Here is a 21729-nt window from a genome sequence, read left to right on the forward strand (position 1 = left end):
AGGAGTAGTACTTAACGCTGGAAAATATCACAGAAATCACTACATTGTGGCGGAATGCATATTCTGTACATGTATAACTTAACTATGGAACTGAGATGTGGGAGCACACACGTGTATCAGGTTTGCGTTTACGGTATTACGGCTTGAATTTGGTTCAGATCTACCAAGAAACAAAGCAGGAACCAAGACCAGTGCTGGTTCCGTCTGGAGATAAATACGCTAGGTCGAAGCTTGGATGGTATGACAGGGCTTTCATAAATATATCTTATTTACTTTTGAATATTGAAACTTTAATCACACACTTACAGTTGTAGCGACTTTACGAATGGGGTCATTTTTCGTTGTTTAAGTTAACATCACACAATGACGATAGTCTGTTAATGGCTAGACTAAATCAGGCAACAGTACCAAGGTGAGACTATATCATAAATGATCAACACACTCCGGATAACAGGGAAGGGAGACCGTTAACTCTTTATCAGTGTCTCATATCTGGCCTCATCCAGCAAGACGATGCACGGATGGATGAAGAAATGATTAATATTAGATTTTAAATGTTTTCAGTTAGTGTGATTTATTAAATGACAGTTTTAAAATTGAGATCATTTGGTATTATTTTTTCTTAATTTATTTATGATGTAGATCGAGTAACTGTGCTTCCAAAATAATTATTAAAATCAATGTAGATTAAGAAAGATCAAACTGACCTGGGTTATTTCACGAAAATGCAAAGAAGAATATTTTTTAAACGCACCAGGGCAGTAAGTTCGTCATTGGTGGAGAAAATCGGAATAAATGTGTCTCTAGTGTTTCAGGTCAGAAAATATATTCAGGGCGGGGGAAAAGGGGAAAAAAACAAAAATACGAATGCAGCAAACGAAGCGAGTCGCTGACCAGGACCATCGTAAGAAGCTCTTGTTCCCGGGGACGAATTTCTACATCTGAATCAACTCCGACAGCTGGAGACTGCCTCCGTGGTGTAGTGGTTCGAACGTCCGTCCGGAGACCGGAAGGTCGCGGGTTCGATCCCCGACCGCGTCATACCAAAAGACGTTTAAATATGGTACTTGTTGGTCCCTGCCAGGCGCTCGGCATTAATGGGTACATCAAGGACTAGTCGGCTCGGAGTCAGTATAATGTGTCTGAGTGGGGTACTCATGCTTCACTGCGGCATGGTATCTCAGTGGGCTAGCACTATAAAACCAGCTTCAGTCTGGGCTAGTACAAGCAGCCACACATACACATACACACGCATGCACGTAGGCATATGAGCGAAATATACTCAAGCACGACGTGAAACCATTTTGTAATGTAATCAGAATAACTGACAGAATATAAACACTCACGTTATTGAATAATAATGTAATGAATACATATGTTTTTAACATAAAACTCATTTGTACTTAAATTGTGTATGAATGCAGACCTGATCTCATTACTATATGGCTGGAATAATGCCGATGTGACGTAAAGCCCAACGCAACTCAGACAGCTGAGTTGACACAATTGCCAGCCTGGATCTTCGGCGTAACGAGAGAACTCTTTAACTATATGTCAAACGTTATTTTAAGGCGATAGATTAATATGCACACCACAATATCAAGTTTCAAAGACTAAATGTGTTAATGTCTAATGCTATGACACACTACCCCAACCACGTCTATATATATATATATATATATATATATATATATATATATATATATATAAAGCGGCATGTGTTTTTTTACAAACAAAACAGAGCGTCTTTGTCTGGTTTGTCAAGGACATGTAAAGGTCACTCGACAGACGAGGGCGTGCTAACCTGGCTGATTATTCCAGGATGACAACCACAAAAGTCTGAAGGCTTGTTTCCGTACAAAGTGTCAATGGGTGAATTCGAAATTGAATCGAAATGTAACATATGGACTTATTTTATGACGTTGAACACACAATTTGCAAAAATTGATGAATATTAGGACCGGGTCTTTACGGAAGTGAAAAGCAATATATATTTACATCTGTTAATATTGCAGCATTATCACGGCGGGGGACACCAAAATGGACTTCACACATTGTACCCATGTGGGGAATCGAACCCGGGTCCTCGGCGTGACGAGCGAACTTTTTAACCACTAGGCCACCCCACCGCCCCTTTTAAGGTTGATGCATGAGTGTTTCCAAAACTGGTTTAATCCTGCATCGAAGTTTTGAACCTTTGCCTGAGATCTCTAGCGTCGACACTGAAAAATGTCTTGCCTTGACATATACATCTTATCTGAGGCAGTTGTCATGGTATGTAAGAGAATAATAGGCACAAATACATTTCGTGTATATAAATGGAATCTAGATGTCTCGGACATTCCATTTAGTAAAGAAATAAAATAACGATCCTCCGATCTCGCCAAAACTTTTTTGTCCACAGCCCCAAAAGAAATAATAGGCACAAATACATTTCGTGTATATAAATGGAATCTAGATGTCTCGGACATTCCATTTAGTAAAGAAATAAAATAACGATCCTCCGATCTCGCCAAAACTTTTTTGTCCACAGCCCCAAAAGGATGTACATGTGTAAGACCTTATCTGTCGGAATTCATTTTGTTCACAAATATAAGTGACCTGTCCATATTCATGAGAAATATCTGCTGAAACCCGATTCGAGGAACCAAGTCCGACTATATCAAAAGCATGTGGATATGAGTCTCTGTCAGATGTTGATGATATCGCGGAACAAAAACCCGGTGTGAGTGACCAGGCAACAGATGCCCATGTCCTTCTGAAGTTTTTTATTCATATATTCATACATGAATAAAGAGGGATATTGACTCCACAAGCATATGATGGACATGTCAAATACACATGCCAGAATAACTAAATAATTTTTCAGCCTTTATTAGTAACCGTTATCAGTATAGCTGAATGAATGTGAATGTGTTCGAAGGAATCATGCAGACATGTACCAGCTTGAAATCACTTGAAATGTAAGGTATCAAATCCCGTTTATCACATCCTTCAAACAGCACTCACCTTTGAGTACCTATTCCAAGAATATATAGATGATTAACGCTGATTCCCTAGTATGGTGATCTACCGTCAGTTGCAGGCGATACACGTAGCCTGTTTTTTGAGTATTCTCCTAAATATTAATAAGTTACTGGCTTAGTTTATATCTCTATAACTGTGATATTCCGGTTGCTTTGCTGTCCTTTTTCGCAAAATTGTATAGTATAATATTATCTATTATTACCGTATGACCTGTTTTAGTCAGGATATGCCTGAATTGTTGCTGATGTGACTATACAATTTAACTCACTCACTCACACTGAATCATGGTCTATCGTACAGAATTGGTCATCGTCAATTAATTTCAGGTCTATCAACATCATAATATTCCTTTGGGTTCATAAACGTGGTAAACGACATGTGCCTTTCTGAGTGTGCATGTTACCTCATAAAAACAAATGCATAAACAGGAACAGTCGTGAATTTGGCGCGGTGGGGTAGCCTAGAGGGTAGAGCGTTCGCTCATCACGCTAAAGATCCAGATTCGATTCCCCACATGGATACAGTGTGTGAAGCCCATTTCTGGTGTCACCCGCCGCGATACTGCTGGAATATTGCTAAAGGCGGCGTAACATCATACTCACTCCTGCAATTAAACATAAGGAACAGGAAACACATAAGTCACAGCACTTAAACATGCAACAAACGTCTGTGACTTTGGGACACGAATACCTGTCTCCATCACTATTTGAGAGTAATTCATTCACACATGCTCATCGATCGTAAGACAGACTTTCCATGGAACAGATACATATTACGGGAAAGGTTTATTTATAAAGAGATACTAGAATATGTATCATACAAAAGTATCCCCCTAATATCACGAATACAAACCCTCGAAGTCTCACTTTTTGCGCCTGTATTCCGAACTCGACAAATTTCAGTATCATTTAGGCCCTCATTACACAGGACGGCGACCGCTCTGCCTTCTCTCTGCGTTCTAAAAATTACCAGCACGCACAGCGGTCGCCAAACCTATGTTTCAGTGTAACTGCTCCGGCGTCCCTTGTGCCTTCCTTGTACGACCTAAGCAGCCAATTTTTGACATTTCATTGGCGTTCTTTGAACGTCCTAGGCGTCCTCTCTGCCTTCCCTCTGCCTTCTCTGTACCATCATATCCAAATAACGGCGTTGCTTCTGCCTTCTCGCCGACCGTTGTTCCTTCCTTGTGCATTCATTGGCGTTCGCTCTGCCTTCTCTCTGCGTTCTGTGGCGACTGTTCGGCAACCTGCATGCTCTAGCTATATAAGTACCTGGCTACGACAATTTTTCATTAGTTCTATACGAGCATGCTAAGTGAAATCATCGTATAACGACTTTAGTAAGCATGAACAATGAACTGCGTTTGCAAATAGCTTTTTTGCAAGGTCAACAAGCATTGTTTTTCAACCAGATAGCCATTGCCATCTTAAATAGAAGGATGAATAGACGTAGAAGAAGAAGACTGAGAACCCTGTGGGTCCACCCATGGTTGATGCAACACACAGACGGTTGCAATTGGGGACTACAACCAACTAATGCAAGAACTGCGTCTAGAAGATGAAGGGTCATTCTACAATTATCTGAGAATGAAGCTAGCCTTTTTTGACGAACTCCAACGGGTTGACCTAAGAATCGCCAAAAAGAACACGAATTGGTTTAGAGCCAGGTTTGAAACTTGCCGTAACCCTCAGGGTCCTTGCAACTGGGGACAAATACCCAAGCCTCCAGTACCAGTATCGTGTGTCACGCAGCACGATCTCTATTTTTGTGCCTGAAGTTTGTAGAGCTATCAGAGATGGATATAAGGAAAAAAGTTGTCAAATGCCAAAGAAACTCCAAAGAGTGTAAAGCTGTTGCAGATGACTTTCCGAGACGTTGGAACTTACCCCATGCATGCGGAGCCATTGATGGGAAACATATAGCCGTGCATTGTCCACCAAACACAGGTTGTCTCTACCACAACTATAAGGGATTTTTCTTTTGTTCTTCTTGCATTAGTGGATGCAAATTATACACATTTATGGTGTGATGTTGGTGGTGTTGGAACGATGTCAGCCGGCCAGATTTTCAATGAATCTGAACTGAAGACCTGCCTCGAAGATGGCACAATAAACTTTCCAACTCCTGAGCCATTGCCGAATGTTGACCGTGACATACCATTCTTCCTACTCAGGAATGATGCATTTGCCCTCAGAACCTACATGATGAAGCCATATTCAATCAGGGCACTCACCAGGGAGCAACGGATCTTCAACTATCGTATCTCTCGTGGAAGAATAGTTGAAAATGGGTTTGACATTTTGGCTCAGCGATTTCAAGTTCTACTTTCAACGATGCAGCTGATGCCTAATTCAGTCCAGGATGTGATTGAAGCATGCATTTGTCTTCACAATACAATGCAAGACCGATATCCAACGCTACAGGATGTTGCACTTTACACTGGAGACGATAACCACGACGCCATACCTGGAGAATAGAGACAACAAGCAAATATGCATGATGTTGCACAAGTAGTTGGACCAAAACCGAGACACACGAGCAGGAAAACAGTTGCGAGAGTATCTGAAGTTGTACTTCAACAATGCAGCTGGATCAGTTGCATGGCAGGCCCATATGATTTGAAGTGTTGTGTATGGAACTGAATTTCTATGCGGATGGAATTGTTTGATGATGTTCATGTTGCTATCATTACTCTACATTAGTCTTATGAGTTCATTATGGATATCTGGATTTCCAAATAAAGTATCAATGCGTGCATATTGCTTGTTTTCAATTTTGTTCATATCTTAAAAAACATTGTCAGCAGTAACATTTTCCTGTTGACCAATGTTTTCGGTAATTTATGAGGCACTCTTTAGGGGTTTGGCCTTTCGTATAGTAGCATACCTTCCTGTGAGACGTCTGATCGCAAGCTCCTCAGTTCTCAAATAACGTGGAAATCGGCAGTACAAGACCTATTTATATGTAATCTGGAACGGTAGAGGGGAGGCAGAGTAAAAGGCAGAGCGAACGCTGTAGTTGTTCAAAGGGATGCGCTAGTCGCTGAATGAAGGCAGAGTGAATGCTCAACGAACGCCAATGGATGCTCGACGGACGCACAATGAAGGCAGAGAGAAGGCAGTTTTAATGTGGCGTCCTTTCGCCGACCGTTGTGCCTTCACTCTGCGACCTCGGCGATGGCGCTGCCTTCGCTCTGCCTTCGGTCTGCCTTCCCTCCTCCTTCATGTGATCAATCCACCATGACGGCGACCGCTCTGCGTTTGCTTTGAGCATGTTCAATACAGTCGCCACTACAGTGTCCTGAGCCGTTCTGTGAGTGTTCTATTGATTGTACGTGACTTAAGTATATGACTAAGTTTGATCTAGTCTCAATATTGAAATAAAGCTCATGCGAGGTTAACTTTAAACTCGCTCATTCGAGACCCAAGTACCATCGGGGTTGGCAGCCTCCCAAATCATATTATGAATAGTTACGACAATGTGCACAATTGCTGTTGAACAACTTTTAAAATGTATTTCGACATTTTCATTCCGAAATTTCACTTTTTAAACATTTATAATAGAATGTGATTATCACCATAATCAGAAGCGACAAAACCCTTTCCACGTCCATAAGGCATTTCTGCTAAAATCTAGATGTACATTTCCAGGACGGCGGTAACCTGACGGAAAACATCGTGGTCCGTGCCAAGGTCCATGACATCCCAGGGGACACTGAAAAGTCTTTCTCCGCCTGCGTACATCACTACCGTGAGACTTTCTTCCGCTTGCTTTCTCTCATAGATGAACGGAAATCGCCAGCTAATTACATCCATATTAAGGACGAGTAATTACTCACTAACGGCTAACGTAGAAGCCTGCGGAAACGAACGAATCTCCGGCAACAATAAAACGCGAATTATCGGTTCAATGAAAGACATTCCTACCTCGACGGCTTTAGCTCCCTCCCATTATAGTACCACGTGTAATTGTAAGGGGCATTGAACCTCGTCTCGAGAGGCTACTGATGGCAATCTGCTCAACGTTGTGGAGAAGCCTTTTACTTTATTCATATTGTATGGTTCAGTTACACATATGTGTAGCCGTAGGTTCCTATTTGACATTATTTGTTCCCGAACGAAGAGCACGCCCTGTTTTGGATTATTCCGCAGATTCGTTGTGTATGAGACATAATAAGTGGCTTATTCTCTTTTAGAATCATGGACCTTTCTTTCTAAAGGAGTTTATTCTGTTCTTGTGGTGTTGGTAGAGTAGTAGTGGCTGTGGTGTGGTGGCAGAGGGAATTATATCTATTGGCTGACACGAATGGCTAGCCATGTTCGGTTGGGCGGGGCATGCTTACCCTCTATACAAATACCCGGTGTCGTGACCGTTTTCAGTGACCATACGTATCTGATATCGCCATCACCCAATTGGTGAATACTTTTTATTATCTGGTGTTGACGTTTCATCTGTAAATGGAGAAAATATCAATCTCCAGGGTCTGTGATGTCATAATACGAAGGGGTCGCTGCAGAAGTTAGACGTTATTTCAAGCCACCAGGTTCTTATACAACGGGGGGCAGAGGGGTAACCTAATGGTTAAAGCGTTCCCTCGTCACGTCGAAGACCTGGGTTCGATTTCCCACAACGCCACAATGAGTGAAGCCCATCTGTGGTGTCCCCGCCGTGATATTGCTAGAATATTGCTAAAAGCGGCGTAAAACGAAACTCACTCACTCCCATACAACGGTGACGCTGTCACTACCTAGGCGTCTATACATTGTGTATGGCTGAGCATGAGTGCGTGATATGGTGAATGTTTATGGTGCGACATACTTCGGCTCTCTTCTCCCCTGTAATCGAGTTTCGTATTACCAGTTTGCTTATGTTCTTGCAGCTGAAATGATACAGTATTTCCAACCTTTGGTTCCACATGTTGTTGGCATAGATATGGGTAGTTTTAATATACTCGCACCAAAAGTTTAGACTCACTGGTGTAAATGTAGCCACTTACTTCAATCAACTGATCTAAACTAGATTTTGCAAAATATTCTGTACAGTTTAATGGTACTGTTTACACATGAACTGATGTATTGTAAAACATTGTCATGAGTTGAATAAATGATGAAAATCAGTAAAAATTGGCGATTTCTTAACAAAACTCTACACCAAAACGCAGCTGTTCACATGCACGATATTTGCACATACCTTTCAGCAAGTTGAAGCAAGATCCTCGTGCAATTCATCTGCAGAAGGTTTGCAGTTGGTTCCCCTAAGTTAGTGGAGAAATTCATCTTCGATGTAACCACATGTATATAGAGCCAGGGACAGCCAGGTGTTCGAGAAGCACGTTCACAGACAAAGTTATTTATTCATTAACCTGTGCTGTGCCGTCTCCATCCGTTCTCGCACACCTGGCTGTCCCTTTCTCTGCACTCCTCCCTCGTAACAAATAGTGAACTGAGTCAATATTTTAATGATAGTATGTTAAACAACTTTTTTATTTTTAGGACAAAAATTCTGCAAAAACCTCACAGAGTGGGTATGATGTTTTGATTATGATCAGCGTTTCATTGAGTATTTTATGTTTATTAGTTTTCGAGTTCGATTGCAATTCATCGGTCCGATTTGGAGCCAAACGTACTATAGTGACACACAGGTTTGTCCAACATCAAGGTTGGTGTGACGACTCTCATCATCGCCACGAGATATTAACATCGTGCCGTCGACGACTGTCAGTCTCCTGCCTGGTGGACAGCCATAGCAAACTCTTTGACAGTATCTTGAGCTGTTCACGTACTAAAACAAATTGGTCGCAGTTGATCAGTTAAAACGCTAAAAAGTATTTGGGGTGGGAGGTCTGTTTACCTTTCGGTGACAAGTTGTTCCCTTCTCACAAGCATATCCGAGCTGGTCGTGGTTCTTGGGGCGTATTCCGCTTCCGAATATCAATCATGAAGGACAGGGCGGAGTCCTACATTACACTATGGACTTCAAACGCCACAACAGGGCACACTTACATCGCACGAATTGGACGACGTTGGTTGGACTTTTTGAGCAACACAAATCGGGAATATTCCCTTGAGATAAAGTGTTGAAGGTACAGTGACAATTCCATATAAACCTGGGGCCCGATTGCTCGAAACAAACTTAAGTCTGAGTTTTGACTTAAGTTAGAGTTTTTACTCAAATTTGAGAAAATGCATTTCCCACATTGAACTGAAATCGATATTAAACTCAAACGTAGTAGACAAACGTAGTAGTTTGAGTTTAGTGGATAGATTACTTCAGTTGTTTTGGCTATTTTATTTTTAAAATGCAGTCAATCTGTTGAGATAAACCTTCATCTATTTCAAATTGTCAAACTCAGTTTGAAATTTGAGTAAAAACTTAAGTTTGCTTCGAGAAATCGGGGCAGGTCTTCACTTTCCCCCAGACACAGTTTCTATTTGGTTTAAACGGCAAAATAACTGTACAAAATGTAGGACTGGACCACTTAAAATCAGCGAACAGTGGTTCTGAACATTGGTTTTCAGACAAATGAATACAATGGGTATGTTCTTCATTTGACATATGTGATTATAAGCATATAAAGTTGCTGTCGTATTTGGTTTATTAAGTATGATTTTTTTACGCCACTGGTTTAGACATGGTTCACGATGTCGCGTTGCGGGACACCAGATGTAGTTTTCAATCATTGCAGTTATGTTGGTAATAGCACTCGAGTCTTGGACGCTTATTAACCCAACCGAACCCGTGAAGATCCGACATAGAATTGATCTTCAGTAACCCATGCTTGTCGTAAGAGGCGACTGACAGGATGGGTGGTCAGGCTCGCTGACTTGGTTGACACATGTCATCGTATCCTAATTACGTAGATCGATGCTCATGATGTTGATCACTGGATTGTCTTGTCCAGACGCGATTATTTACAGACCACCGCCATATATAGGCAGAAAAGTCGAGGAATTCCATCACAGATCATGAAACCTGAACAAAAGGAGCGAATGTTGAACTGGTGCTTACAGCAGAGAAATTTTAACTGGGACAATGTGATTTTCTCAGATGAAAGTTCTGTGTGGCTGTTTCCTAATACACTGAAATTCTGGACCAAACAAACTGAAAAAACCTTTGTATCAGAGCCCAAAGTACAGTCCGAAATTTAACGTGTGGGGTGGCATATCTGTGTTAGGGGCAGCGCCCCTCTGTGTACTTCAAGGAAATATGAACACTGAGCGGTACACAGATATTCTCGAGGGACATTTACTTCCATCTGCTCACGTGTTCTATGGAAATGTTTGGATTTTCCAACAGGACAACGACCCAAAACATCGTTCAAAGCATTCACAGGCCTGGTTTCGGACCCAAAATATGACATTATTAGATTGGCCAAGCTATAGCCCTGACCTAAATCCAATAGAATATGTTTGGGGACTTATGAAGGAAAGTGTCAAAATGCTGGAATATTGCTGAGTGCGGCGTAAAACTAAACCCCCTCACTATTAACCCAACCGAACATACTGATTGAAATAGGAATAACAAACGATTGTGACCCTACTAAAACCGATTCTGACTTGATTAGATGGGACATAATATCACATTTAACTAAATTGGAAGTCATATACTCCCGTTTTATCTGGAACATTACTTTAATCACAATACATCTTTTAATACATACATTTGTATCATGAAAATTGAAGAAAATGTGTACAGTGAAGACTGAGTGTCATTTCGTTGGGTCATGTTTTGTTCATCTGACGGTTTACTGTTCATGTTTCGGTCTGCAAGGTTTCCTGCATGTAGTATATCGTGTAATATTTCCTACTTAAGATAAGTAATACGGAAAAAAATATGATGTTCTTTAATTTCTTTAGGTATTGTTTCAGTGGGAATAACCATCAGTGTAATTCTATTCATTTGTGCACCTTGCGTACGAGAATCAGCTTTGTGTATCAAGGAAATAAATAAATAATAACTATCAAAAGAGGTGAAGTGGGTTAAGTTCTGAGTTGAATTATATGTGGGAAGTGAATACATGCGTGTGAAACAGGCATTGTGTATTTAAATGTTCTGCTGTGTTGGGATCCGTTCCTTTTATTGTTGATGGGACTTCCGTGGGATTTCTGGGTTCGAACTGGTCGCTGACGACATATGATGGCCATAGTAATCGACTCAGTGAGTGAGACGAGAAAATTAATAATTATATTATAGATCAATGAAAATAGAAATTGAAACTCTGTTGACGATGAACATTAAAACAACTAGTGTATCACAGATAGAGATGTAACTAAAAACTTAGATTATAATGCAAGACAATACATTATAAAAACGGCTATAAATCACCAGCGCCTGAAGGTGGATCACCATACGAGGGACCATGAGGACTTACAGTGCCTTTGCTTTCCAACCCTAGTTGGATTTATACCATCCCTTCAGCCGCTGGCGATTGTAGGAAATATTTAGCTGAACTTTAAAACAACAAAAATACTACGTTTTAAAAATGTGGTAAGTTTTAAATTTAAATAAGTTTTGGACTTACGTATCCTCTCAGGAGGACAATAATTTTACGATACTTTAACCCCCTTTGAGGATACAGCCAGTAACAATCGCAGTTGCTAATTTATACTACCATGTTTAAAATACCATATATCTATTTACAAAATATATTATTCAGAATTTATCTAATAATTCTATTAACTTTACAAATTCTTTTTACCTATTACCAATTATTAAATGATAAGTTTTATTATAAAAAGATCCTTAGCTGTTTTGACATCGAAATATTTATCCCCTGTGATGGAAAAATCAATACAATCAAGCAGGACATGTTTGACCGTGATTCTCTCATCACAAAGGATACAAAACGGAGGATCCTCACCTTCTAACAGGTATTCATCTAGTATGGCCAATACGACATCGTCGTATAATGACCTCCTCAAATCTGGACTGACAACCCAAGTAGGTGTAGCCGATATACGTTTTTTTTTCATGTAATTTATTTATACCTACTTGGGCGTCCGACGTCTTCTGCATCAGATCACGGATGTAAGTTCTAATGCTAGCTTTGTAATCAGAGTATGGAATAAGAAGTGGTGTCACAGATTTGTTGAGTGGAATCGACTCAGAGGCACGAGGGGTCAGCTCAGTTATTTATTTTATAAGCTGACATACCAGATATTTAATAAAAAAACATACGGTTGTTGGACCGCGCTCCCTGGGCGTCGGTTTGCTCGATATTTCAGCGTCGCTATATGGCTGAAATTGAGCTGATGCGACACTAGATTTAACTCCACTATTTTAAAGTTTGCCATGTCACCTTTTGGCAGCTTAGGTAGGTTTGGAGGTGGGTAGCAGTAAGGAATATCGTAATTTTCTTGTAGCCAGTATTCGTAAATGGCTGCCTATGAATGATGCCGCTGGTGTAGCTGGCGTTTACAAAGTGTACTAGTCCTGACCGTCTCCTCAATGGTTAGTCTTTGGTATTCCTCTCTGGGACAAGGTTGAATACTGCATTTCCATCACTGAATACAATATTCACTCACATGCATATTCTTGTTTGTGGTAATGAAACAGACAATTAAGCTGTATTTTTCGTGTTACCCGTCTTTCGGGTACGAAATGAAACAAACTAGTCTTATCTCCCTTTCCTCGTTGCTGTGGACATTTATGCCCCGCTGTGATAACAGGGGCGTAGCTATCATTATGAAAAAACGCCCGGGCTTACACATGCATGATTGTTGCTAAAAAGGTTGGGCAAGCTCTCAATACTATCTAAATATAAAGCTTTGCAACCAACTGGGCTTACACGAAGAAATTGACTTGCTACGCGTCTGGATAACATATACACTCTCATCTATATTAAAACATGTTTCCGAAGCAAGATGACTTGACATACATAGATAACGTTAAGGACTTTTACCAAGATGTCTACGTTTCATAATTTCATGAAATAAGTTACACAGTTAGTGAAACATGTTTTAAATTTCTTATTTCCGCCCGCCCGCCGCTCTTTTGCTGCTCGAGTTTGGAGATGAGAAACATATTTCAAGAATATGGATGGCCTTAAGGTGAAATTAAGTCGTGTCGATCTATGTCATCATTCATTTTCAGTGATCAAATCATAAATTTCTTACCCCTGTTCTGCCTTAAGCCCAAATGGAATACGTTCCGGCTGATAATCTATGCAAGATGTTCATGACTCTTGCGTGATATATGAAAGGATGACCCGTGAAGATCCGAGGTAAAATTAGTCTTCAACAACCCAGGCTTGTCGGATGGTCAGGTCCTTTCTCCAAATACGAACTAAATCTATCTTGACATGTACCAGGCCATCACTGATAAAGTCATACAATTACTGGTGAAACCAGAGACTATTCACCCTGGTGAAGTATTGTTGTTTATTACCCACTTCAGGAAGAGATGAAGGTGCTTAATTCGTACGTGCTAAACCGGACTGATCTCCGCCTATTTGTTTTGATTAACTTGCAGTGCTAGCTAGAGGTCACTCATAACGGTCATACCGGACCCTGTTTTCATTCATACAAAATCACAGAATGTCATCAACAACAACCACAATAAGCCCGTTACACACGTAATGGAATGGCTGAAAACAAATCCCACTAAGCATTCCAGATTGGTTAACCTCTACAGAAGTGTCTTGCACACACGAAATTGACGATCACGAGCTATATATCATTTTTCCAGTAACACAGATACTGTTGATTGGATCGATAGGATTTGAACCGTGGCCTAAATATGCCCAAGAAACCACTTGATTTATGCAATGTCTACTTGGCTATGTGAAGGCACAGTCATGGTATAAATGAATTCTAAAGATATTCCTGTAGGATCGGGACCGCCTCCGTGGTGTAGTGGTTAGAGCGTCCGCCCGGAGAGCGGAAGGTCGTGGGTTCGATCCCCGAACGCGTCATACCAAAAAGACGTTAAAATATGGTGTTTGTTGGTCCCTGCCTGGCGCTCGGCATTAATGGGTACAACAAGGACTGGTCGGCTCGGAGTCAGTATAATGTGTCTGAGTGGGGTATTCATGCTTCACTGCGGCATGGTATCTCAGTGGGCTAGCACTATAAAACCAGCTTAAGTCTGGGCTAGTACAAGCAGCCGTACATACACATACACCCGCATGCACGTCGTCATATGAGCGAAATATTCTCAAGTACGGCGTAAAACCCAATTTCACCTCACCTCACCCTGTAGGATCGGACGGCTCCGTCGTCCAGTGGAAAGAGAGTCTTTCTGATACCATCCCATGGCCGCGAGATACACAAAGTCGCCGAGCAATGGCATAATCATATATAGCTTAAAGAAGATATAATAAGTACACAATGCTGACGGTCTTCAGAAGAAAATACGTGAAATACATACACACCAAAGTGAGTTAACCGTGTTAGAAGTTTTTATAGAATGTAGTACGGAAAATAGCTCCGTAAATGTTTTACGCTGGCGCCCGGCACAAAGAGATAAACCACGAACAGACCAAATTTCCTGGACAACATCATTCAGAGTATGTTTATCATTGCCATGGCCTTAGTCATTGAAATTGTGTTATCTTAAGTTTGGCTAAATTTGCTGATAATCGTCAGTTGCTAGAGGGATGATGTAAATCATGCTGGGGCCCATGCAGGTAGCAAAGGTACTGTAAATCCCCATGGTCCCTGGTATGGTGATCTCCCTTTAGCTGCTGGGGATCTATAGCCCTCTTGTCTATTGTAGTCTTTTCCACTGCTTTGGAAGCATACCTTATAAGCAAACTCTGTAAAAAACAACAACCAAAAACCAAACCAAACAAAACAAGAAAAATCATCACAATGACTGAGTTTTTAAACAAATGAATATCACCAATTATGAATTTCTCATGTCTGTATCTTGCATCTGGGGTGGTTTGTGCAGGTAGAATACAGCACCGCTAATAAAGTACCGCGATAAACGAAAACGAAACATTCAACATGGAAAGAACATGCAGAGTGAACTGTTGGGCTATGAAAATGATGTGTTTTCATTTGTCTGTCATCACCATTGTACCGCAAGTGAAAAGGGAAACATGCCACGATTTACTGACAGTCCTAACGGAAAACGCCATCGGCCGACTGTAGACACGAGACTTCGGTATTAGCCAGATTTGTCCACTTTCAAGCACCATGACCCCTGACATCTCAATCAAAAATTCCAAGGAATCTATTGTTTTCAAAGTTAGTATCACGGTAGAAACTAACGTGTGTTGAAGTGCGATACATCCCAGCTAACACTCAACGTTTTGGCCACGTTGAGGAAACGTTATGCTTTGGGCTCCTCACAACGTTATAACAACGTTTCTTATAACTTGGTGTCACGAGAGAGCTTTTGTACAATATTTCACTCTGAGATTCTTTTTTCACTATTCAGCTACAACTTCAGAAGACACACGACCAAAAACAACATGCAAATTGACGAATAGACATTGATATCAATTTCTGTTTTGTTTTTTATGTACTGTTCACTACTGGGAAAACGTAAAATAGAAGACAACGTAAAAGAAAGCATCAAATAACTGTAAGCCTGTGGCGACGTAAAATGACGTATCACAACGTCAGCCCAAACGTTGTGACAGCATAACTGGGAGTCCACAAAATAACGTTGTAACAAGGAAAGCATAACGTTGTGACAACGTGAAAGTGTTAGCTGGGATTGTATACCGTCAACGAATTATGGCACTGCTGTGCATCCATCAATGTACAAGTCAGTGTACAAGTTATTAACTTTATTGCCTTCAGTTCACAGTTCAGCTTCATATCGGTCTGATGTGGCGCCAGGTTGTCTTTTAAGATTTGTGTCGCAGCATAAAACATCCAAGGGGTGTATCGTCAGATTTGCTTGAGATGTTTTAGCAAGAGATTTTACTTTTACAACAACTCTGTCAAAATTGCTTGAAAGTATTTTCGGATTATGGTGCAAAAGGAGACTTATTGTTTCCAAAATTCTAAATGATACGTTTTCGAAAGCCTTCCCTGTCAGTGTGCTAAATTGATATCATACTAACATAGAGGGTCTCCAGGTTAAAGGGACGGTGGCTTAGTGCTTAAAGCGTTCACTCGTCGCCCTGAAGATCCGGGTTGTATTCACTTCATGGGTACAGTGTGTGAAGCCAATTTCTGGTCTCCCTCGCCGTGATGTTGTTGGAATATTGCTATAAGCAGCGTAAAACCATACTCACTCACTGCAGGTTAGAATTTAATATACTTCAACTAAAACAAATGGACCCCTAGCTTCTCATCAAACTCATTAAACTTCATTCATGGATTCGTGGCGATTCCGGATTAGAGGTGAGGTGAGGTGAAATTGGGTTTAACGTCGTGCTTGAGAATATTTCGCTCATATGACGACGTGCATGCGTGTGTATTATATGTGCGGCTGCATGTACTAGCCCAGACTTAAGCTGGTTTTATAGTGCTAGCCCACTGAAATACCATGCCGCAGTGAAGCATGAATACCCCACTCAGACACATTATACTGACTCCGAGCCGACCAGTCCTTGTTGTACCCATTAATGCCGAGCGCCAGGCAGGGACCAACAAGTACCATATTTTAACATCTTTTGGTATGACGCGGTCGGGGATCGAACCCGCGACCTTTCGCTCTCCGGGCGGACGCTCTAACCACTACACCACGGAGGCCCGATCCTATAGGGATTTCTTCTATAGGGATTAGAAGAAGAATTAATGCAACCTATTCTTATAAGAGGCGACTAAATGGATCATCATTTCAGACTCGGCTGATTTCATGCCATGTCCCAATCGTGTAATTGTCAATTACTGGATTGTCTGGTCTCGATTCGATAATTTACAGACCAGACTGCGGTGATATATATAGCTGGAATATGTGGCGTTAATATATTTCTAATTGCATTGGATCTCTTACAAGATTTAAGTTCAAAGACAAGTCACAAACATCGCAAATTAACTTAACTTCGTTTGACAGAAAAAGCATGAGAACCTTTATCGGGTATGCTGTAACAAAGAAATAATCGAGTCTGGTCCAGAATAAACAGTGATATAGCGACAAACATCCCATCACGTCGACGTACGACTGACCACGCTATCCAGAAGTCGCTTCCCATGATCAGTATAGGTTGCTTTGGACCTTTTATGACCCGAAATCACCACGGGATTGACAATGCCTGAACTCGGTTCTTCGGTTGTCCCCAAAACAGACAAAATAGTGCGATTAAGACTGTGATAGTAATAACATTATTTGAGCGAATAGTCTTACGGTATCCTCTTTAGTACTACATTGTATATACTGTAGTACTTCAAACCCCCTGGAGGGTACTACCATTTCAGTTACTTGTTATACCAATATTAGAATTTTTCAAAAAGTTCAATTTCCTTTAAAAATCATTGATTAAATGAGAACTAGTAGTATAAAGAATGGAAATATGGATCTTTTGTGATGGAAAATCAATACAATTACGCAGTACATTCTTGACGGTGATTCCTTCATCGCAAGGGATTCAAAACTGACGATCCTCAACTTTCAGTAAATGTTAATAGGTGTATCTGGAGTGGCTGATACAACATGATGCGATCTTCAAAATCTGGACTCACAGTCCAAGTAGGTTTAACCAACAGTTGGCTTTATTGCAAGTAATTTATTCATACCAACGTGGATGTTCCACCTATTTAACATTAGATCCTAAATGTCATTCTGTTAGATCAAGATCATTATGTTATTCGAGAATTTCAATTCAAAGTGGATGTTTATTTGATATATTTGTAATGGCCTAAAGGTATGGAAGACAATCGGAAAATATCATGTAAAGTTTCTATTTTCACTGTTTAATGATATACTTAAGAGCAGTTAAAGTGGCGTTTCATTCGTCTCAGGAAATGGAGCTGTTGTTGGGTAATCTTAAAGAAATTGTTCTGTATTCAAAATAGATTTGTAATAATCATAAGTGTTTTTTAATTGGTTGTATTCTTGTTTGTAGATCAATCGTTTGCTTTCAGATTTCTTCAGATTTCTTTGTATGTGATTTGTGAACGTAATTAGTTTTAGCGTACAAGTGTTAACAACACATTTCTTCATTTGTTGGTTTCACACGAAGTTCCTTTGCCGACTGATACCCGGTAAACCTTTGGGAATCAAAGGGTGACAAACTCCACGAAGTTTAACTTCGCAAGCAATGTCAACTCATCTGATGTGTAGTGGCTTGTACAATTGTTAATAACACACATTTCTTCATTCGTTGGTTTCACACAAAGTTCTTTTACGGACTGATACCCATGGCCAGTAATCCGTTTGGAATCAAAGGGTGACAAAGGCAATGCCAACTCATCTGATGTGTAGTGGCTTTGTCTGTTTCTCTTGGAAACACTGACAGAAGCTTGCGTGTTACTAGTCTTCTACATATGTGTGATGAACAAAATGATTTACAAAGCTGTCTCTCACAAAATATATTTACCTCAATTCCAATTTTCGCTACATGTCCTTACGACTTGTGGTTGTTCTTTTAAACGAGCGTAACGAACTACTAACTTTACTTGACCTCTAACCTTTCGAGGAAGCGTTTGCCATCATCTTCTGTACCCCATGCAGAAGGAATAACTGTTACTTCGTTTCCCCTCTGAAAATAACGACAAAAGAAGTTTCAACTCCCATACCAGATTACTCAATATTACTGAAAAACCTGCATGTAAGTAACCTTTAAGGCTATGCGTAAGTCCCCATGGACCCTAGAGTATGGTGATCTGCCTTCAGTTGTTGGTGATCTATAGCCTATTTTTATATTGAGTTGTCCCCTGTAGTTAAAATATTTTAGATTCAATTACTAGTTTTCCATGTATATCTGTGATACCCTAGTTGCTTTACTGTCCTTTGTCGGCAGGTTTTTATAATCTCTATATATATTCTATTTCAATGTCAAGTGTTCTCGTCACGATATGGCTGAAATATTGCCGATGTGACGTTAAATAATAACTCACTCACTCACTTTAAGGCTATGCGACATCTTTCCACTGATCATCTTCCTTATACATAAAACAATTTCAGAAACAGAATTCACAAATTGTGCCATTTGATCGCCATTTTATCTTCATGTTTCCGAGGGTCTTTTCGTGTAGAAAACCTGAGAGGTTGTCAAGTGCTCCATGCTTTTGGACACAGCAAATATGATATCCTACACAATGACATTATTGCTGAATGTGTGAAAGGAAAGTTTCCTGTGAACACTTTGTTACAGTTTACTAACAGAATCACAATACCTCGTACATTCAAACAGAACAGAGATAGAAACTGACAGTAGCAATACATTGAGATGCACGCGATGAAACTGCGATAGAGTGCAACACAGATTACCGACATTTTAGGACTTTCTAGAAATCTTTGCTTCTTCACAAGTTCTCTTGGAGGGTGTTGCCTAAAACGATTTCAAACATAAGTGATGAAACAAAAGTGTCTGTACTTCGTGCATTTGTAAAAACTAGGACGTCCATCGGTAATGGACATAAAACAATTTGATCAAGGCATTTCCTATCACAGTGTCTTGAACAGCCCTGTATCATTTACTATTGTGATAAAAGCCCTCCTTGGACATTTGGCCCCGGGAAGCTCACCATTCCTGTACCAATGCACTCATATTGCACAATTTACTCACGGACATAATCACTAAAGGGACTGGGACCATTCATTTATTCAAAATACGTTTCTCGAAAGTAACTGTTTATAGGTTGTCTTCTTTTCTTTTACAAAATCACTGAACTAATTTCTAGGGGAGGAAGTTTTACACTCATCATACTCCTGGAAATTTGGCCTCCCGATTCCATTTATGGCACACAGCTTCGCCATGCTCAATTGTCAACTAGTTGTTGCCAAACATCGAATTTTGCCATCTTATTTGCCACAATTTTGTAACTGGCATCCGCCATAAAGCGACAAAGGTGAAAGAACCGACAATTCAAAGGGAGGTTACTCTGTACGGAGTAATATACAGCTAAAATTACTACAAGTGGTATCCAACAAGTCGCACCGTAAAAGTGTTCCGTCAATGTATAACGTTTTCTTTTTAGGGTGAGTATGGTTTAACGTCGCATTTGGCAATAGTTCAGCAATGTCATTGTGTGGACACAATAAATTAGCTTCACACATCGTTCCCATCGCTGAGTCTTCGGGAAGGCGTGACCCACTAGGCTACCCCATCGTCCCTCCTCCTGATTGTCGGTAATATTTGTTAAGACGCTAACAAAACACAGCTGACAAAATCTAGTTGCCTCATCTAGCTCAGTCAAAACCCACTGTGGAGCCATTGGCTAGAAATAGGTAACGTCACTTCACACTATCTCAGATTGTTTGGCTTTCGATTTGAATGGTCATCATGTGTCGTTTTTACCTGCTTTGTTAGAAAACACACTTGTTCATTTTCCCGAATGTAATCACACTTTGACATTGTAATCCGATTGTCCTTTTCATCATACCATCATTCCAATAAAAATGTAACAGGAAAGTTCAATGCTAATGATGATAATGAGTCCTGTTGGATCTTAACTCACATCGAGGAGGAGGAAAAAGGATCGACTTGCAGTGTCGACGATGGGAGCTATATACAATTAAAAAAATGTCACACCGTCATGCGGCCTTAAGCAATAATCACTTACAGTCCCGTGCTCACCCTAGGGAAGAACGCAGGACAGGAGTCAGTGACAAGGTATGTATTTACAGGGACGTGTCTGTGCTTCAGGAAGCACTCGCCATGAAAAGGTGAGGTATATTCTAGGGTATAATCCAGTTTCAGCAAAATACCAGTAACAACACAGCGAAAGACCACATAATGGGCTTCACACATTGTACCAACATGAGGAATCAATCACAGATCATCGGCGTTACGAACACACGATTTCACACCCAGACTAACTCACCGACCGTTTGTATTACATGAAAGACAAATTACCATTGCCATCCTCATCCTAACAGGGTCATCCTCATACACTGTAAATATGTTTTTGTGCAACAAATTGCTTAAATTCTTAATTTGATGTGATGGGTATTGAACGGAGATGATTGAAGGCTCTGTTCAGGAGGTTGAAGTACCGTAAAGTGCCTTAACGGTCGATCCTCACATGTGGTTCCTATCGAAATCAATGTAAGTGTCATCATCTAGTGTTTTAAGAAAAATCTTTGTTTAAAGTTTTCAAATAGTGGCGTACAACCTCCAATAGCTAAATTAAATGATGCCGTAAAACCTTCAGGAGTATTGTGGAGGAAGCAAAGGCACCTTCAGTCCTCATGGTCTCCGCCTGTATCTTGAACAGTTACAACTAGTTTTGTAATATTAAAATGTGTATGGCGAATTCGTCTTTATATATATTCATTTGTGTATATACATTAACTTGTTCTCGTCGCTATACAGGTGAAAAATCCGATTCGAACTTAGATATTAATTCGCTCATTTCCAAATTTCACAGGTAATAGAAATGGTCGTGAAATTAAACAAAATATCTTTATTGTAACTAACAATAAAACCTTTATATGTTATGTTTGAAAATCGAAGAAATGGAAATATATTCAAAGAGCACCCGATTCCGTAACAATAATATAATTCATCTTAATATAGTAATGAGAGAGAGGGTGGTCTTACAACTTGTATTGAGTAATATATGCTACGAAGAAGGGTGCTGACATGCCGTCCATTCTCTGAGCGTTGTGTTTTTAATACAACTGTCACAGTCATTT

The 21729-nt window shown here is 40.3% G+C and overlaps 1 long non-coding RNA gene across 1 annotated transcript; it reads right to left on the reverse strand.

The window, feature by feature from the left end:
- Positions 1–9345: 9345 nt before the first annotated feature.
- LOC124260623 lies at positions 9346–21323 on the reverse strand. Its single transcript, XR_006894136.1, has 3 exons — positions 21313–21323; positions 15078–15083; positions 9346–9429 (listed from the first exon to the last, which is right to left on the reverse strand). It is a non-coding gene; the product is annotated as an uncharacterized LOC124260623 (long non-coding RNA).
- Positions 21324–21729: the final 406 nt, after the last annotated feature.

The sequence above is a fragment of the Haliotis rubra genome, unplaced genomic scaffold (genome assembly GCF_003918875.1).
Source record: "Haliotis rubra isolate DU_JTF1 unplaced genomic scaffold, ASM391887v1 Scf77, whole genome shotgun sequence".
Classification (NCBI taxonomy): Eukaryota; Metazoa; Mollusca; class Gastropoda; order Lepetellida; family Haliotidae; genus Haliotis; species Haliotis rubra.